General features: G+C 54.2%; 1 protein-coding gene across 3 annotated transcripts in view; it reads right to left on the bottom strand.

Annotated features, from left to right (window-relative positions):
• PHACTR4 (phosphatase and actin regulator 4) overlaps positions 1-11,829 on the bottom strand; it is a 64,032-nt gene extending 52,203 nt beyond the window's left edge. For 2 of the 3 annotated variants that reach the window (XM_035562362.2, XM_050715165.1), the window contains exon 1: positions 11,757-11,800. The gene's annotated coding sequence lies outside the window, so the exon portion shown is untranslated. Of the gene's footprint in view, positions 1-11,756 lie in introns of all 3 variants that reach the window. The other variant, XM_035562360.2, reaches the window with a different exon arrangement.
• Between the last annotated feature and the right edge of the window lie 705 nt (positions 11,830-12,534).

Raw genomic sequence — 12,534 nt, 5'->3', positions numbered from 1 at the left:
GGGGACAGCTACCAGGCACACGCTCTGCGGGCGATGTAGGGCCATTTGCTGGGGCCTGGAACCGCTCCTGTATGGCCTCACCTGTCCCTGGGTTGGGTGATGGAGCCGCAGGGATGAGCTCAGGCTGCTCGACTGCGACACCTCCCCAGCTCCATCCTCATTTTAACAACCAAAGGGAATCAAGTGGCCAATTTCTTCATTTGGTTCCCGTTTGGTCTCGGTTAGCTCTGGATTTTAACCACCTTGCTGCAGAGTCAAGCTGCAGGCAGCTTTTGCCACAGCACAAACTAAGGAGGTCTTTGTGTCCCATTCCTGTATCTGCAGCAAAGAGCCACTGCAAGAGCCAAAGCACCCCAACTTCTCTGATGTCTTGATAATGTAACATACTACTGAATTTGGGACAAAATAAGCTTTTTGACAGGAGGAAGCATTCACCTGCGTGACCCAAAGCAAAGAACAGGCTTCCCACAAGAACTACCAGCCCCGAGGAGCCCCCATAGCCAACCACCTGAACTCTACAGAGTTCAGCTCAGCTCCTCCATGCCTGCAGCATCACGGACTGCCAGTCAGCTTGAGCTCAAAACAAAGCTGGAGAAACAACTGAACACAAAAGCTTCTTTGAGGGAGCAGCACGAGTCAATATGCAAGCACCAGGTGAGGACAACCAGGCACAGCCAAAAACAGGCCAGAGAAACCACACCTGAACCCCCCCAATGCCTCATGCAGAGGGAGCCGTGGTGTCAGACTCGGCTGCAGGGAGCAGCTCTGCCCGCCCTCCTCTCCACTGGCATCAGGAAGCTCACGGAGCAGCTGACCCCAGCCGAAACCAGCCTGCTGAAGAAACAGCTGGTTTTAATCCAATTCAGTTCCTCAATTTGTTTGTCACATGGCCCACAAACACTTGTTCCAGTATAAGGGAAAGGAGTGAATACACAGGGTCTCTTCTTCTCTACGTGGAGCAGTTTTAGGTGTTTACACAGCTGCAGCCCAAAACAGAGGTCTGGCACTGAAGCGTGCCACTTGCGGTCCCAGAGAAGGGATAAGACCAAGGCAGGAGGGCAGCAAGGCTCCCAGCACCACAAACAGGCTCGAAAAAACCTGCTGTGAACCATCGGATCCTGCCTGCTCCTCCATTCACCCTTTCTGCATCAAGGTGCCAGCCCTACCTTTCCGAGCCATTTGCGCCACCCAGACCAAGCCGTGCCTGTCGAAGCTGGATACCCCCGAGCATCCACAATTTTGACAAAACAGGATTTGTTTGCTCACGTTTATAAGATGATTTGAGGTCCCTGCTACAAAGCTATACCATTAAACCCTCCCAGTGTGCTGCGGAGCAAAACCCTGCGGTGCCGACCGATGCCAGCCCCAGGTTTTGAAACGCTTCCCTGAGCAAGCTCCCAGCCCAAGGCCAGCAGGACTGGGATTCCAGTTCAACCAGTTCCTTCTGCCCCTCATTGCTCCCATTTCCTCGGAGCAGCCAGCAACAAAACCCCACTCTACGCTGGAATAAACGGCGGTGGAAAAGCCACCTGCTACCCTCACAATTAAAGGCATTTCCAGATTCCAGCCGTCCGGCCGGCAGCACCATGCAGGAGCCCCGCTCCGCTTCCAGCACAGCCTTTGTCCCGCAGAGGCTGGGGACACACAGCCTCACGGCAGAGCCTGCCTAACAAAACCATGTTGATAAGGGACCACAACATACATCAGCAGTGCTCCAGCCCCAAAACAGCTCGAACACACAGGGCAATTAAACTCCCATCCCCTAACACCCCTCTGGCTGCGGGGCCTGTGGCTGACGGATCAGGTCCGGGTCGGGCTGATGTGCGACCTGCCCCCGACACCCCCACAGGCCGTCACTTTCTTGTGTGCCCTCCTCCCATCCAACACCACAGCACAGGAAGGAAATAAGCCCTTCGCAAAGGAAGCGATAGCCCTGAGAATGGGCAATAAAGCACTGAAGTGGGGGCCGGCCTCCTGCCTCCCTCACAGCCACCAGCGCAGGCCCCACGGCCTGCAGGGATTCATGGCAGGGCCTGCTGGCTTTGCTGAGGGGAAAAGTCATCGCAGGAGGAGATTCCTGGTGTGCTTTGCCACAAACACCGAGTACAATAAGCACCAGAGGCTGGGAAATCTTCCTCATTCTGCTTGTGGCCCCCTACGTGCTCTTCAGGGTAGACTCGCTCCTACGAATCACACACATCGTTACTACTTCATCCCATCAAAACAGCAGTGTCTCACCTGACTGAACCACCCCGGGCTCACAAAATCTACCCAATCTGCTTAAAAGCCAGAAGAATGTTGAATGAAACTGTTTGCCAAGCTCCCTAAATGACAGCAAACATTGAACCCCGCGCCGGCTACTTTAAACGCAGGCAAATGGCCACTGCTACACACGACAGCCCTATTAGAGGCTTCCCGAAGTACAGCTTTCTAGCAAGTAATTATTCTTGAAGACAGAGCTTGTTGGGATGCTGAATTTAAGACTCAAGCCTGCACTGTGAGAAAGCTCCACAAATGCAGTTTTAGAAGATCTCATGCCCCAACTACTACAAGCAGAACTCAAAGTGAGGTTCTCCCTTCAACACAATCGGAACAGGCAAGTAAACCGGGACCTCCACGTTACCTGCAACGCCTCCGAGCAGTGGGCAAAGCCTCTCTGCACCTGAAACCGCAAGGAACAGGCATGGAAGGCTGCCCACAGCCACTCCACAAAGGGAAACAGTGAGCAGCCTGCTGGCACGCACCTCCCCATGTGCCAAATACCCCGACGGCTTTGCCGGCGCTTACAAACAGCCGTTTAACCCAATACACCCATGGGACACGGGCAAAAGTCAGCCTGCCGCCGGTGAACCTTGCATGCGGTTGAGCACCAGGATTTTTAACCAGCGTCTCTGGCAGACTCTTGACAATTCACCGGTTCTGATTCACACAGACACAAATCCTCTCCCAACACGTGCCCATTTCAGCTGCCTTCGCTGTCAGAGGCAAGTTCCATGCCACTTCAGAACCTGAAGTTGGGACCAGAAGGCTCCATTTGTTTGCTTCTACGGCACCCAAGCTCAAAAGGGAAGCGAGGATGCACAGAGTGGACAGTGGTGCAGGCAAACAACAGCACAAGCTGTCATGCTTCCTCCAGAGTGACTGCTAATGCCAGCTTCAAGACGAGGTTTTCACAGAATTCATAGAAGTTTTAAATTAGCAATTTTTTGTTGAAGCCTGACTCGCTGCTAGCATGGCCAGCCGGCTCCTGAGGACACATTTGGCTAAAGCACTTCTCCCGGACCAACACTGCAATATAAACTCCACAACGCACCATATTTTGCCAGGACACAAGAGCAAGACGACGCACAGCTTTAAATATACAGAGAAACCCTATCCTCCACATTATCTTGATTATGCAAACCAAAATCCTTGCTCCTAGCACTAAGAATGAAGGCTTGAATTGCCTTCACAGCAAAGTCACCTTGGGAACACCTAGGAGTTTGAGGTTTTCAGGAAGGTGGGGTTAAACAGCAGTTGTAAAGAGTGCCCTGACAGCGCATGAGCCAACAGAAGGGACTGCATAATGCCAAAGCCCGAAGGAACAATTTGTGGGGAGTGCTGGAAGGACACGGCACCATCCACCCACGTGTGATCCAGCGGTTCTGCTACCTTGACTGATAATCAGAAGGTGGGAAGCCAAACTTATCACACCAACAGAAGGAATCCTCCTCCTGCATTTCCTTAGCAAGGCAGCGCAGTACAAAAAGTGAAGAAATGCTTGTGCTTAACGCACCACGAACACAGAACATCCTACACCATTAGTCCTATAAAAATCACCGATCAGCAGAAACCTTCCACGAATCAGCCACAATATTCACCCAAAACCTGCAATGAACTGCAAGTGAACTCCACCCTCTCGTTAAAGATTTCACCGCTATAGAAACCGTGATTAAACACACAGGGCCATGAATCAGCTACCTGAAACAAAGGTACGCCTCGGCCGACACGGAAGCGCCCAGCAGCGGGGCGCAGACCGGCGTTGCAGGCGCTGGGAGCAGTCCACGGGACCCCCAGCATCGTGGGCCAAAACCGCAGCAGCTGTGGACCTGCAGCTTTACTGAGATCCCACAAACCTTTAACTTTCCTCGCCTTCTGGGCTGCTTGGTTTAAGGGCCATAGGAAGGCTGGGGGAAGACGGCCTGGCTTACCAGCAGGTCCCAGTCTAAGGGCTGAACAAAGTGGATTTAAAAAGAGGTTTAATTTTCCCCAGAGACTGCTGCTCTCAAATCAGAATAAAGCCTCCAAAAGAAGAGATTACCCATAAATTTGCTAGTTAGAAATGTTAATATATCCAGTGCTTATTCAAGGACTGCTGCTCTCTCCATGCAAGAGCATCACCTACACCATTTATACGAAAGGAAAACAGATGTCTTGTAGTTTCTCCCGCCACCTCCCTTTCCACACTGAAACACAGCACAACAGTTTTATAAATACCACTTTGCGCGAGTAGCAATAATTTACAGAAGAATCAAGGCAAACTTGCTCTTATTACACTAGCAAAGCTCTGAAAAATCCTCCCCCGTAAAGAAACAACACAGAAAACAATACCCACGGGCAGATAAGTCCGGTGTGAAACCTGGCAAAGCGTTCAAATAAAGAAAAAAAAAAAAAGCACAGAGCTCAAACTTTAAAAGCACGTTCCCAATGGCCAACACGCATTTGGACACGGTGCAGACGAAGAAGCAACTGCTCGAACGCCGCTGATTCAGCCAAACCACAGCAGCAGTTACCCATCCACGTTGCCGGACTTACCCAACACGGACGTGCAACGCTCAGATAAAGGCTTCCTCCTGTTACTCACGTTCTCCTTCCTAAAGGCCGCATCTACACACTGCGCAACACGTAAGAGATGGGACCCAGACCAGTATAACCTGGCTGCTAATTACGGCCCTTAAGGCTGAGATGCAATTAATATTTCCCTCTAGCTACGAACAAGAATATGACTACGCCCTCGCTAAGCACTTTTAATCTTGCGGAGGATGAAACAGGTACAGGAAAGTGTGGCTTGCCTGACATCAAACAGCAAGGCAGCGGCACAGCTGGGAGCTAAATTAGGCCTCCTGTCCACCCAAACATCCTTATTTTCCCCGTGCTCAGAGATTAGTTGACGGGTACAGAACCCAGCCATTAGGATTCAGATTGAAGGCTTCGTTCTGAAGCTAAAAGCAGATGAGAACTACTGATTAACGTAATCACCAGCGTCAAACTGATTCTGGAGATGCAGCAGTCTCGCAGCGCTCCCTCGCTCTGCTTTCCAAACCTGATGCGTTCACACAGCGACCTCCCTGCCTCACGGACAGCTTCCGAACGCACTGCAGCGTGGCCAAGACAGCCCAAAAAGCCTGCTTGGTGAATTCACCTTGAACGTTTCCCACCTCCTCTCCACCAACGCCCCCAGCAGACACGGCGAGGCTGTCACTTGGGTGCGTTCCGAGACGAGGTGCAGAAGGAGCCAGCCTGAATCCCGGCGTCAGGCAGAGCAGCTGAGCAGCCCACGCGTGAGCAGAGTTTTCCAGCCTGGGCACTTCCCTTCCTGCAAACCCTATTTATCTTCAAATCCAGAAAAAAAAAACAACCACACCAGTATTTATGAGACAAATGAAACAGAACAATAACAGCAGCAAAACCCACTCCTTATAATATCAGGTGCCAGGCTGAGTAATCAGGTATGAATTTTGCTCAAGTTTCTCCACTCCATCAGTGCTGGTCCTCTTAACTATCTTCGCTTTGCACCAAGCAGGTAGGAGAAAAGCCAGATGGCCTAAAACCGCAGCTAATTTCAAAACTGCTGTAAAACAGCACAAGCCAAGACAGCCCAACAGCACTCATTTGACAATTCCACCCCAAAGGTTGATATTGCTCTAAAAAGGCGCAGCTGAGCCAAGAGAAATCATGTTTAAACATGCCTGCAATCTCACTGTTGGCTTTTTTTTGTCAATAATTACGGGACTGTACGTTAAAAGCTGATTTGGAAGCACAAGATGAAAAATTCTGTGACCTTGCTCACCTGTGGGCCTGATCCACAGCCAGGAGGAACAGGATCCAGGTCAAGTTAAAGCAGGATATGAGCACTAATTTACCTCTCAGCACAAATGAAGCCTCGGTGACCCTACAGGGAACGTGCCCCTTTCTCTCCTGCTACTAATCAAAGATCCAAAGGACAAAGAGTTTGCTTCTAATTATTTGTTCTCTTTTGGCACCAAACTCCCTTTACAAGGGAACGAACCCCAGTGGACTTTTCCTACTTCTGCCATTTCCTACCCAACAGTAAATTACACCTGGTTTGCACCAGACAGGCTACACGTAATACCCCCAACAAGACCAACGTTGGCAGCACAAATCAGTTGGCATAGCCCTGCCTGCCCCTTAGTACCCTCTCCTAGGTCCCAGCTGACGAAGACACCCCAGGGTGCCCTGTGCACGGATCAGCAACCGAAGTTCTGCGGGTCCCACAATTGCTGCTGCCCACATTGCGATGGAGCAGCTTGGAAACGGGTTCCCAGAGAACCCGAGGCAGCCAGCTCAGCCAGAGCCCAATCCAAATTCTCTATTCCCCGTGGAGACCCACTGAAGTTTCCCACACCAGGACGCGCAGGCTCACCGGCGATACCTGCAAACCCGCTTCCTGCGGATCCTGACAACACGCCAAAGCAGCAAAAACTTTTGAGCAGCTTTGGAGATCGGAGTAATCAATAACATCCCACCAGCAGCCCCTCTGTGTATCTGCAGGGTGGTCTTGCCGAGACAGAAATAGTATCGATAGAAATTAGGCTTCCATCAGGCGCTGCTCGTACAGACGATTACCCCCAGCCTGTTATCAGTGACTTTTACTTGGCAACACAAAAATTCCTGATTTGACTTTGTGAGTAGGAGAGGGAGAATTAGACAGGAGAACAACCGTCGCAAAGGCATGTGAGTACAGCAGATGCCAAAGTCCCCTTAAAATTGGCTCAGACACAGCTGCACGCTTTGGTCAAAGCTCATTCCCCGAAGGCGACGACCTTTGGCTTTTCCCCCATCCATAAGCACCTCTGGAAGCTTCACGTCCACGAGCAGCCTCTGTGAAGCCACAGGCACCAGAGCAAGTGGCAGAGCGCTGGCTTGCAATCCTTACCTCCTAGGGTCGCGGACAGCCAGAACCTTTTTCCTTTTCCACTGGGACCCCCCCACAACATGGGGTTTGTGGCAGCGGAGCCCTGAGCAAGCCCTGGTGCTAAACACTGTGCCGGTACGGAACAAGACAATGCCTCTCAAACCGTGAGCCAAGTTTACAAATCAAAGCTTCTCAGCAGGATTTGGGCCAATTTTTTCTTGCTTACGCCCTTGCAAGCTTACTGTCTGCAGGGCAGAAAAGCAGACACCTTCACAAGGATGCGCCCCTCCCGCAGACAGGCAGTCAATGAAGGAAGCCCTCCCGGACCTCTTAGGAGGCTGCTTCCAGCTTAAAATCGATGGCGGGGATTAATCTCGATCGATTTTAGACAAGTCCATGGCAGCACATCTCGAAGGGGGCCACTTTCGTGGATTAGTTAGCTATAGGGAAACCGGGCCGTCAGTGCCCAGCGTATCTGCCAGGGGGTCCATACTGTCAGCAGCAGCCTCCGGGAGCCCGCAAGGTGAGAAGGTTCAGACCCCCTAGCTCACGTCCCGTTCAGCTTCACCGAAGTCCAACGATCTTCCCCAAATCTGCTTCAAAAGGCAGGCAGCTGGAGCAGTCAGGCTCGGAGCTCGGCGCAGGGGGTAGGGAAGTGCCAGGCTTGCACAAACCGACCTCGTCGGCACGCACCTCCCCTGCCCCATGACATCCAGCAGACACGGTTAATTACCTGGTGACAGTGCATCGCCCGGCTCCACTTCGGAGCTCAGCCCCGCAGCTGGCAGGTAAGCCATCCCTAACTGTTTCGTAATCAGCATGCCGAAAGCACAAACACAAAAGAATAAAGTTAACAATCTGTTTACCCCCTCCCTCCTCCTCTAGCTGCTGCTAGCCAACGGATTGGGGGGGGGGAAAAAATAAATAAATCTATTTCCAGGGTTCAGCAGAGAACGCTCGTTTGGACCGCTCTCAATTTTCATATCTTCGGCACTGGTGCTTGATGTTACTTCACACAATCAATTCATTCAGCTACGAGCCGAAGCCCGTTCCTTCGGCTAATAGCATTAAAAGCCTCTCTCTGGAGATAATTAGTCCTCCCTCCCCCACCCCGGCCCCAGTGCGACGTGGAAAGAGCACACAGTCCTCGGTAAACAAAGAAATTCAACCAGCGTGCCAGCCGGGCTGGAGCTGGGTAGGAAGGCTGCCTCTCACCTCCCTATCTCAGCACCGCTGATAACCAGAACCCAGCCGACACCACGAGCACCGGGACGAGCAGCACACCGAGCAGCACGCGGCACCTTCAGACTGACGTCCTCCTCCATCGCTTAAGCGTCACCGAGACGATTCCCTATTTGCGAGGAGCAGAAGCACCAAGGAATAATGAGTCACCCTGAGAGGTTTTGCGTGGTCACCCTCCGACCACGAGAGATCGGGACGGGAGGAAACCTGCAGCCTTTCCACCCCCCCGATCCCAAACCCATCCCGCAGCCATCAGTGAATCACACCCATCCCCTTACAGATACAAAACTCCTCCGGGGCACAGAAAAGTTAAGGACGGTGAAAGCCCAGAAAAAGCCCTCTGAGACCCTCAAAGAGCTGTGTGTCCCAGCTGTCCCATCTCCACGGCGCTGCCTCACCTGAGAGGCACGCCAGGAATGCGCCCTTTGCTTTGGGGGCACGCTTCGGGGGGCGCCCAGGGCCCCCGGCCGCAGGTGTGACTGCCGGCTGACGGACGCGTGACCCCGCGCGCAGAGGAGAACTGGGAACAGCTCTCACCGCGGCACCGACAAGTCAGCAAGAGCCACTAATTAAATGACAAAAATAGATCTCTGAAAGGACTGCTTTTTTTCCCCCCCTCGACACAAAGCCTAACGCTGCCATGGCAGCGCATCCATCAGCTTTGCATGGGCTCCCATCCCACGGGCAGGAGAGCTTTCCCACATCTGCAAAAAAAAACAAAAAAAACCACAAAAAACCACACAGCACATGTACGTGGGACATCCCAACCAAACAAAAACTGACTCGGTGTGACCGTGACGTGGAGCACCCCTTCCCTAAGCTCGCCGTACTCCCACCATCACCCGCGGCAGCAGCGAGATGCCGACATCGCCCCACCGGCCGCACCACGTCCTTGCGCTCCCTGCAGCCCCCCCCCCAAAAAACTGAAAAATGAACATGTCGAGGTGACCACGGGGATATCTGCCAACTTGCTTCGTGCCCAGCGACAAAAAAATATATTATCGGTGCAACTTCCACGGCGGCACGGCTCGAAGCCCCGCCGCCCCCCCTGCTCCCTGCCAGACCCAGGTTTTGCACAGCTCGTAAGTGAATATTCATCACCGGCTAACAGACCTACAGGAGCTGCGGTGTCAGCGATTTTTAACGCACGTGATATCCCAACACATGCCAAACACAATGAAATTTGATCAAAATAGAAGCCATTTGTTTAAATACAAGTGATTTGGCTCTCAAAACTGTCATCAAATTAATCTGGAAATCAAATTAGCCAGTGACTGAATGAAGTAGAAGGCCGTATAATCACAGATTACCGATCCAGTGGCACGAAAACAAGGAAGCAATCACATCCCCCTTGTTGGTGGCAGCCTCTCTGCCCCGTACCCCAGCAGGACTGACCCTCCCCATCTTTTAAGGCCTTTTAGGGCCATCCAGCTGTTTCCTGGTAGTCCAGGAGGGAAAATTCCCTTACAAAAGCACCCTCCGAGGCATCACCTGAGAGCAGAGCAAGCCCTGCGAAAGCACAAGCAGACACGCTCAAAACCACATTAATTTAGGACAGATCAGTCACTTGTGGTGCTGTCGGAAAGGACAAGTTTAAACCAACTCTGAACAAGAAAAAGGATTTGTTGCTGTCACCATCCAAGGTATTAATTTAAATTGGCATAACCGCGTGCCAACAAGATTCCATCATAACTGGCCTTCTTCTGGCTTTATTCCCCCCACTCTCATTTAAGAAGGAATTTAAGCTATGTAAGATTACAGTTTTAGGTCTTGTCTACTCTTAAGGGTAATTTGGATTAATTTAAATAGTGCGTTTGAAGAGCAACAGGCTTTTACACTGAAATCATAGCAGGCAGAGGACTTTAATTACACTTGTGGGCAACTCCTACAGCACTAGCACGTCAGGCTAACTCAGCTGAACCGATCCTGTTACCTGCCAAGGCAGCACCACACTAAACCTCACGATTCCCCTTGCAACAAGACTCTGCCCGGGACTCGATGATGTTTTCCAAAGGCAACTTTCAAGTTTACGACTCAGTCGTTCCTACCCAAGTCGAGGTTTCTTTACACACTGGAGCACAGGAGCAATCACAGGCATTCACGTTTCTCTTCCTAGTTTGTGGGAACAACACCGAGGATGGAGAAGGGCTTTGAATTTGGCCTGGCACGCAGCTCCTGCAGCCCTAACACCTCCTGGCCCTGCTGCCAGCCCGGAGGGGCACCGAGACCTCACCTACCTCCACCTGGACAAACACAGCCGGGCGCGGGACGAAGAGGGGAATAAGTCAGGAGGAAAGAATTAAACGAGCGCAGCGGGGGCGTTTCAAGTTCCACGCACCATTGGGACGGGACGGAGCAAACAAAGAAACGGCACCGGGGCTGCCGCAGAGGGCAGAAGTCGAGGCGCAAGCTGCGACCACACCGGGACGGCACAGCCGGGGGCTTGGCACTGAATGGCCCCAGCTGGAGGAGACCCAGGGATGTAACAGCCCCCGGGCACACAATGGGGCACGGACCCCAGGATTGGGCCCAGCACTGGCGCAGGAGGAGCAGGACTCCCACCTCAACCCCAAAATAAACCCCCCAGACCCACATAAACCCCCCCAAGCCCCTCATAACGCAGCCTCACCCCCTCCTAACCTCCCTCACAACTCCCCAGCCCCTCCTAAACCCCCTCGCCCCCCTCATAACCCCCGCACCCCTACCCAGCTCCCCTCACAACCCCCCCCCCCCGCCCCTCCTAGGTTAGGGAAGGGGGTGCCCTTCCTAAACCCCCCTCATCCCCTCCTAACCCCCCTCCTAACACCCCCAGCCCCTCCTAACCCTCTTCAATCCCCTCCTAAACCCCCTCACTCCTTCATAAGTCCCCCACTCCTACATAACCCCCCCACAACCCCCCACTCCCTCCTAACCCCCTTCAACCCCCTCCTAAACCCCCTCATCCCCTCACAACCCCCTTCCTAACCCCCCCCAGCCCCTCCTAAATCCCCTCACCCCCCTTCGAAACCCCCTAATAACCCCCCCGAGGCTCTCCTAACCCCCCTCACAACCCCCCCAGCCCCTCCTAACTCCCCCCTGCCCCTTCTAACTCCCCCTCACACCCGCATAACCCCCCCACCCCTACAGAACCCCACTCCTAATCCCCCCCAGCCCCTCCTAACTCCCCCCTCACAGCCCCCCCAGCCCCTCCTAAACCCCCTCACAACCCCCCCAGCGCCTCATAACTCCCCCTACCCCTACAGAACCCCCTCCTAACACCCCCCCCAGCCCCTCACACCCCCCCAGCCCCTCACAACCCCCCTCACAGCCCCCCCCGAGGGCCCCGCTCGCAGCAGCCGCCACCCCCCCCACTTCGCCCCGGCCGCCCGCCCGCCCTCACCTGCCGCCCGCCGCCGCTCCCCCGGGCCGGCCCCGCCGGAAGCCGGGAGGGGAGGGGAAGGGGGGAGCGCGGAGCATGCCGGGAGTTGTAGTCCGCCCCGCAGCACGGGGCACGGCCCGCGGGGGAGGGGCAGTGGGAGGGGACTGGGGGGTAAAGGTGGGGGTATAGAGGGTTTTGGGGTGCTGGGGGGGTTTGGGGTGCTGGGGGCTTGGGGTGGGTGATGGGAGGCTAAAGGGGTTTGGGGGTGATGGGGAGCTAAAGGGGTTTGGGGGGTGCTGGGGGTTTGGGGTGCTGGGGGTTTGGGGTGGGTGATGGGGGGCTAAAGGGGATTTGGAAAGGGTGATGGGGGTTATGGGGTTTGGGGGGTGCTGAGGTGTGGGGGGCTTGGGGTGGGTCATCAGGGGGCTGTGGAGTTTGGGGGGGATTGGGTCAGGAGGTGCCGGGGGTTGAGGGGGCTGTGGGGGGTGTAAGAAGGGTCCATGGGGTTTGGGGGCCTGGGAGGGTAGATGAGGGGGTCTGTGTGGTTGGGGGCGGATTGGGTTGGAGGGTGCTGGGGGCTGGGTTGGGGGCTGAGGGAGTTACGGGGTTGGGGTGGAGGATGGGGTCGGGGGGCTGGGGTGGTGAGTAAGGGGGGCTGAGGGGGTTGGGGTGGGGAATGGGGTCGGGGGGGGGGGGCTTGGGGTGAGGCTTTTAAGCTGCGACACTGCTGCTGCCTGGGGGTGGGTGCCCCCGTTTGCCATGTCCGAGCCCCCCTAACCCCAATCCCTGCGGGGTTTCT

This window comes from Cygnus atratus, chromosome 23 (genome assembly GCF_013377495.2).
Source record: "Cygnus atratus isolate AKBS03 ecotype Queensland, Australia chromosome 23, CAtr_DNAZoo_HiC_assembly, whole genome shotgun sequence".
In the NCBI taxonomy this organism is placed as follows: domain Eukaryota; kingdom Metazoa; phylum Chordata; class Aves; order Anseriformes; family Anatidae; genus Cygnus; species Cygnus atratus.
The sequence above is the reverse complement of the archived record's forward strand: the minus strand, read 5'-3'. Positions and strand labels throughout refer to the sequence as shown.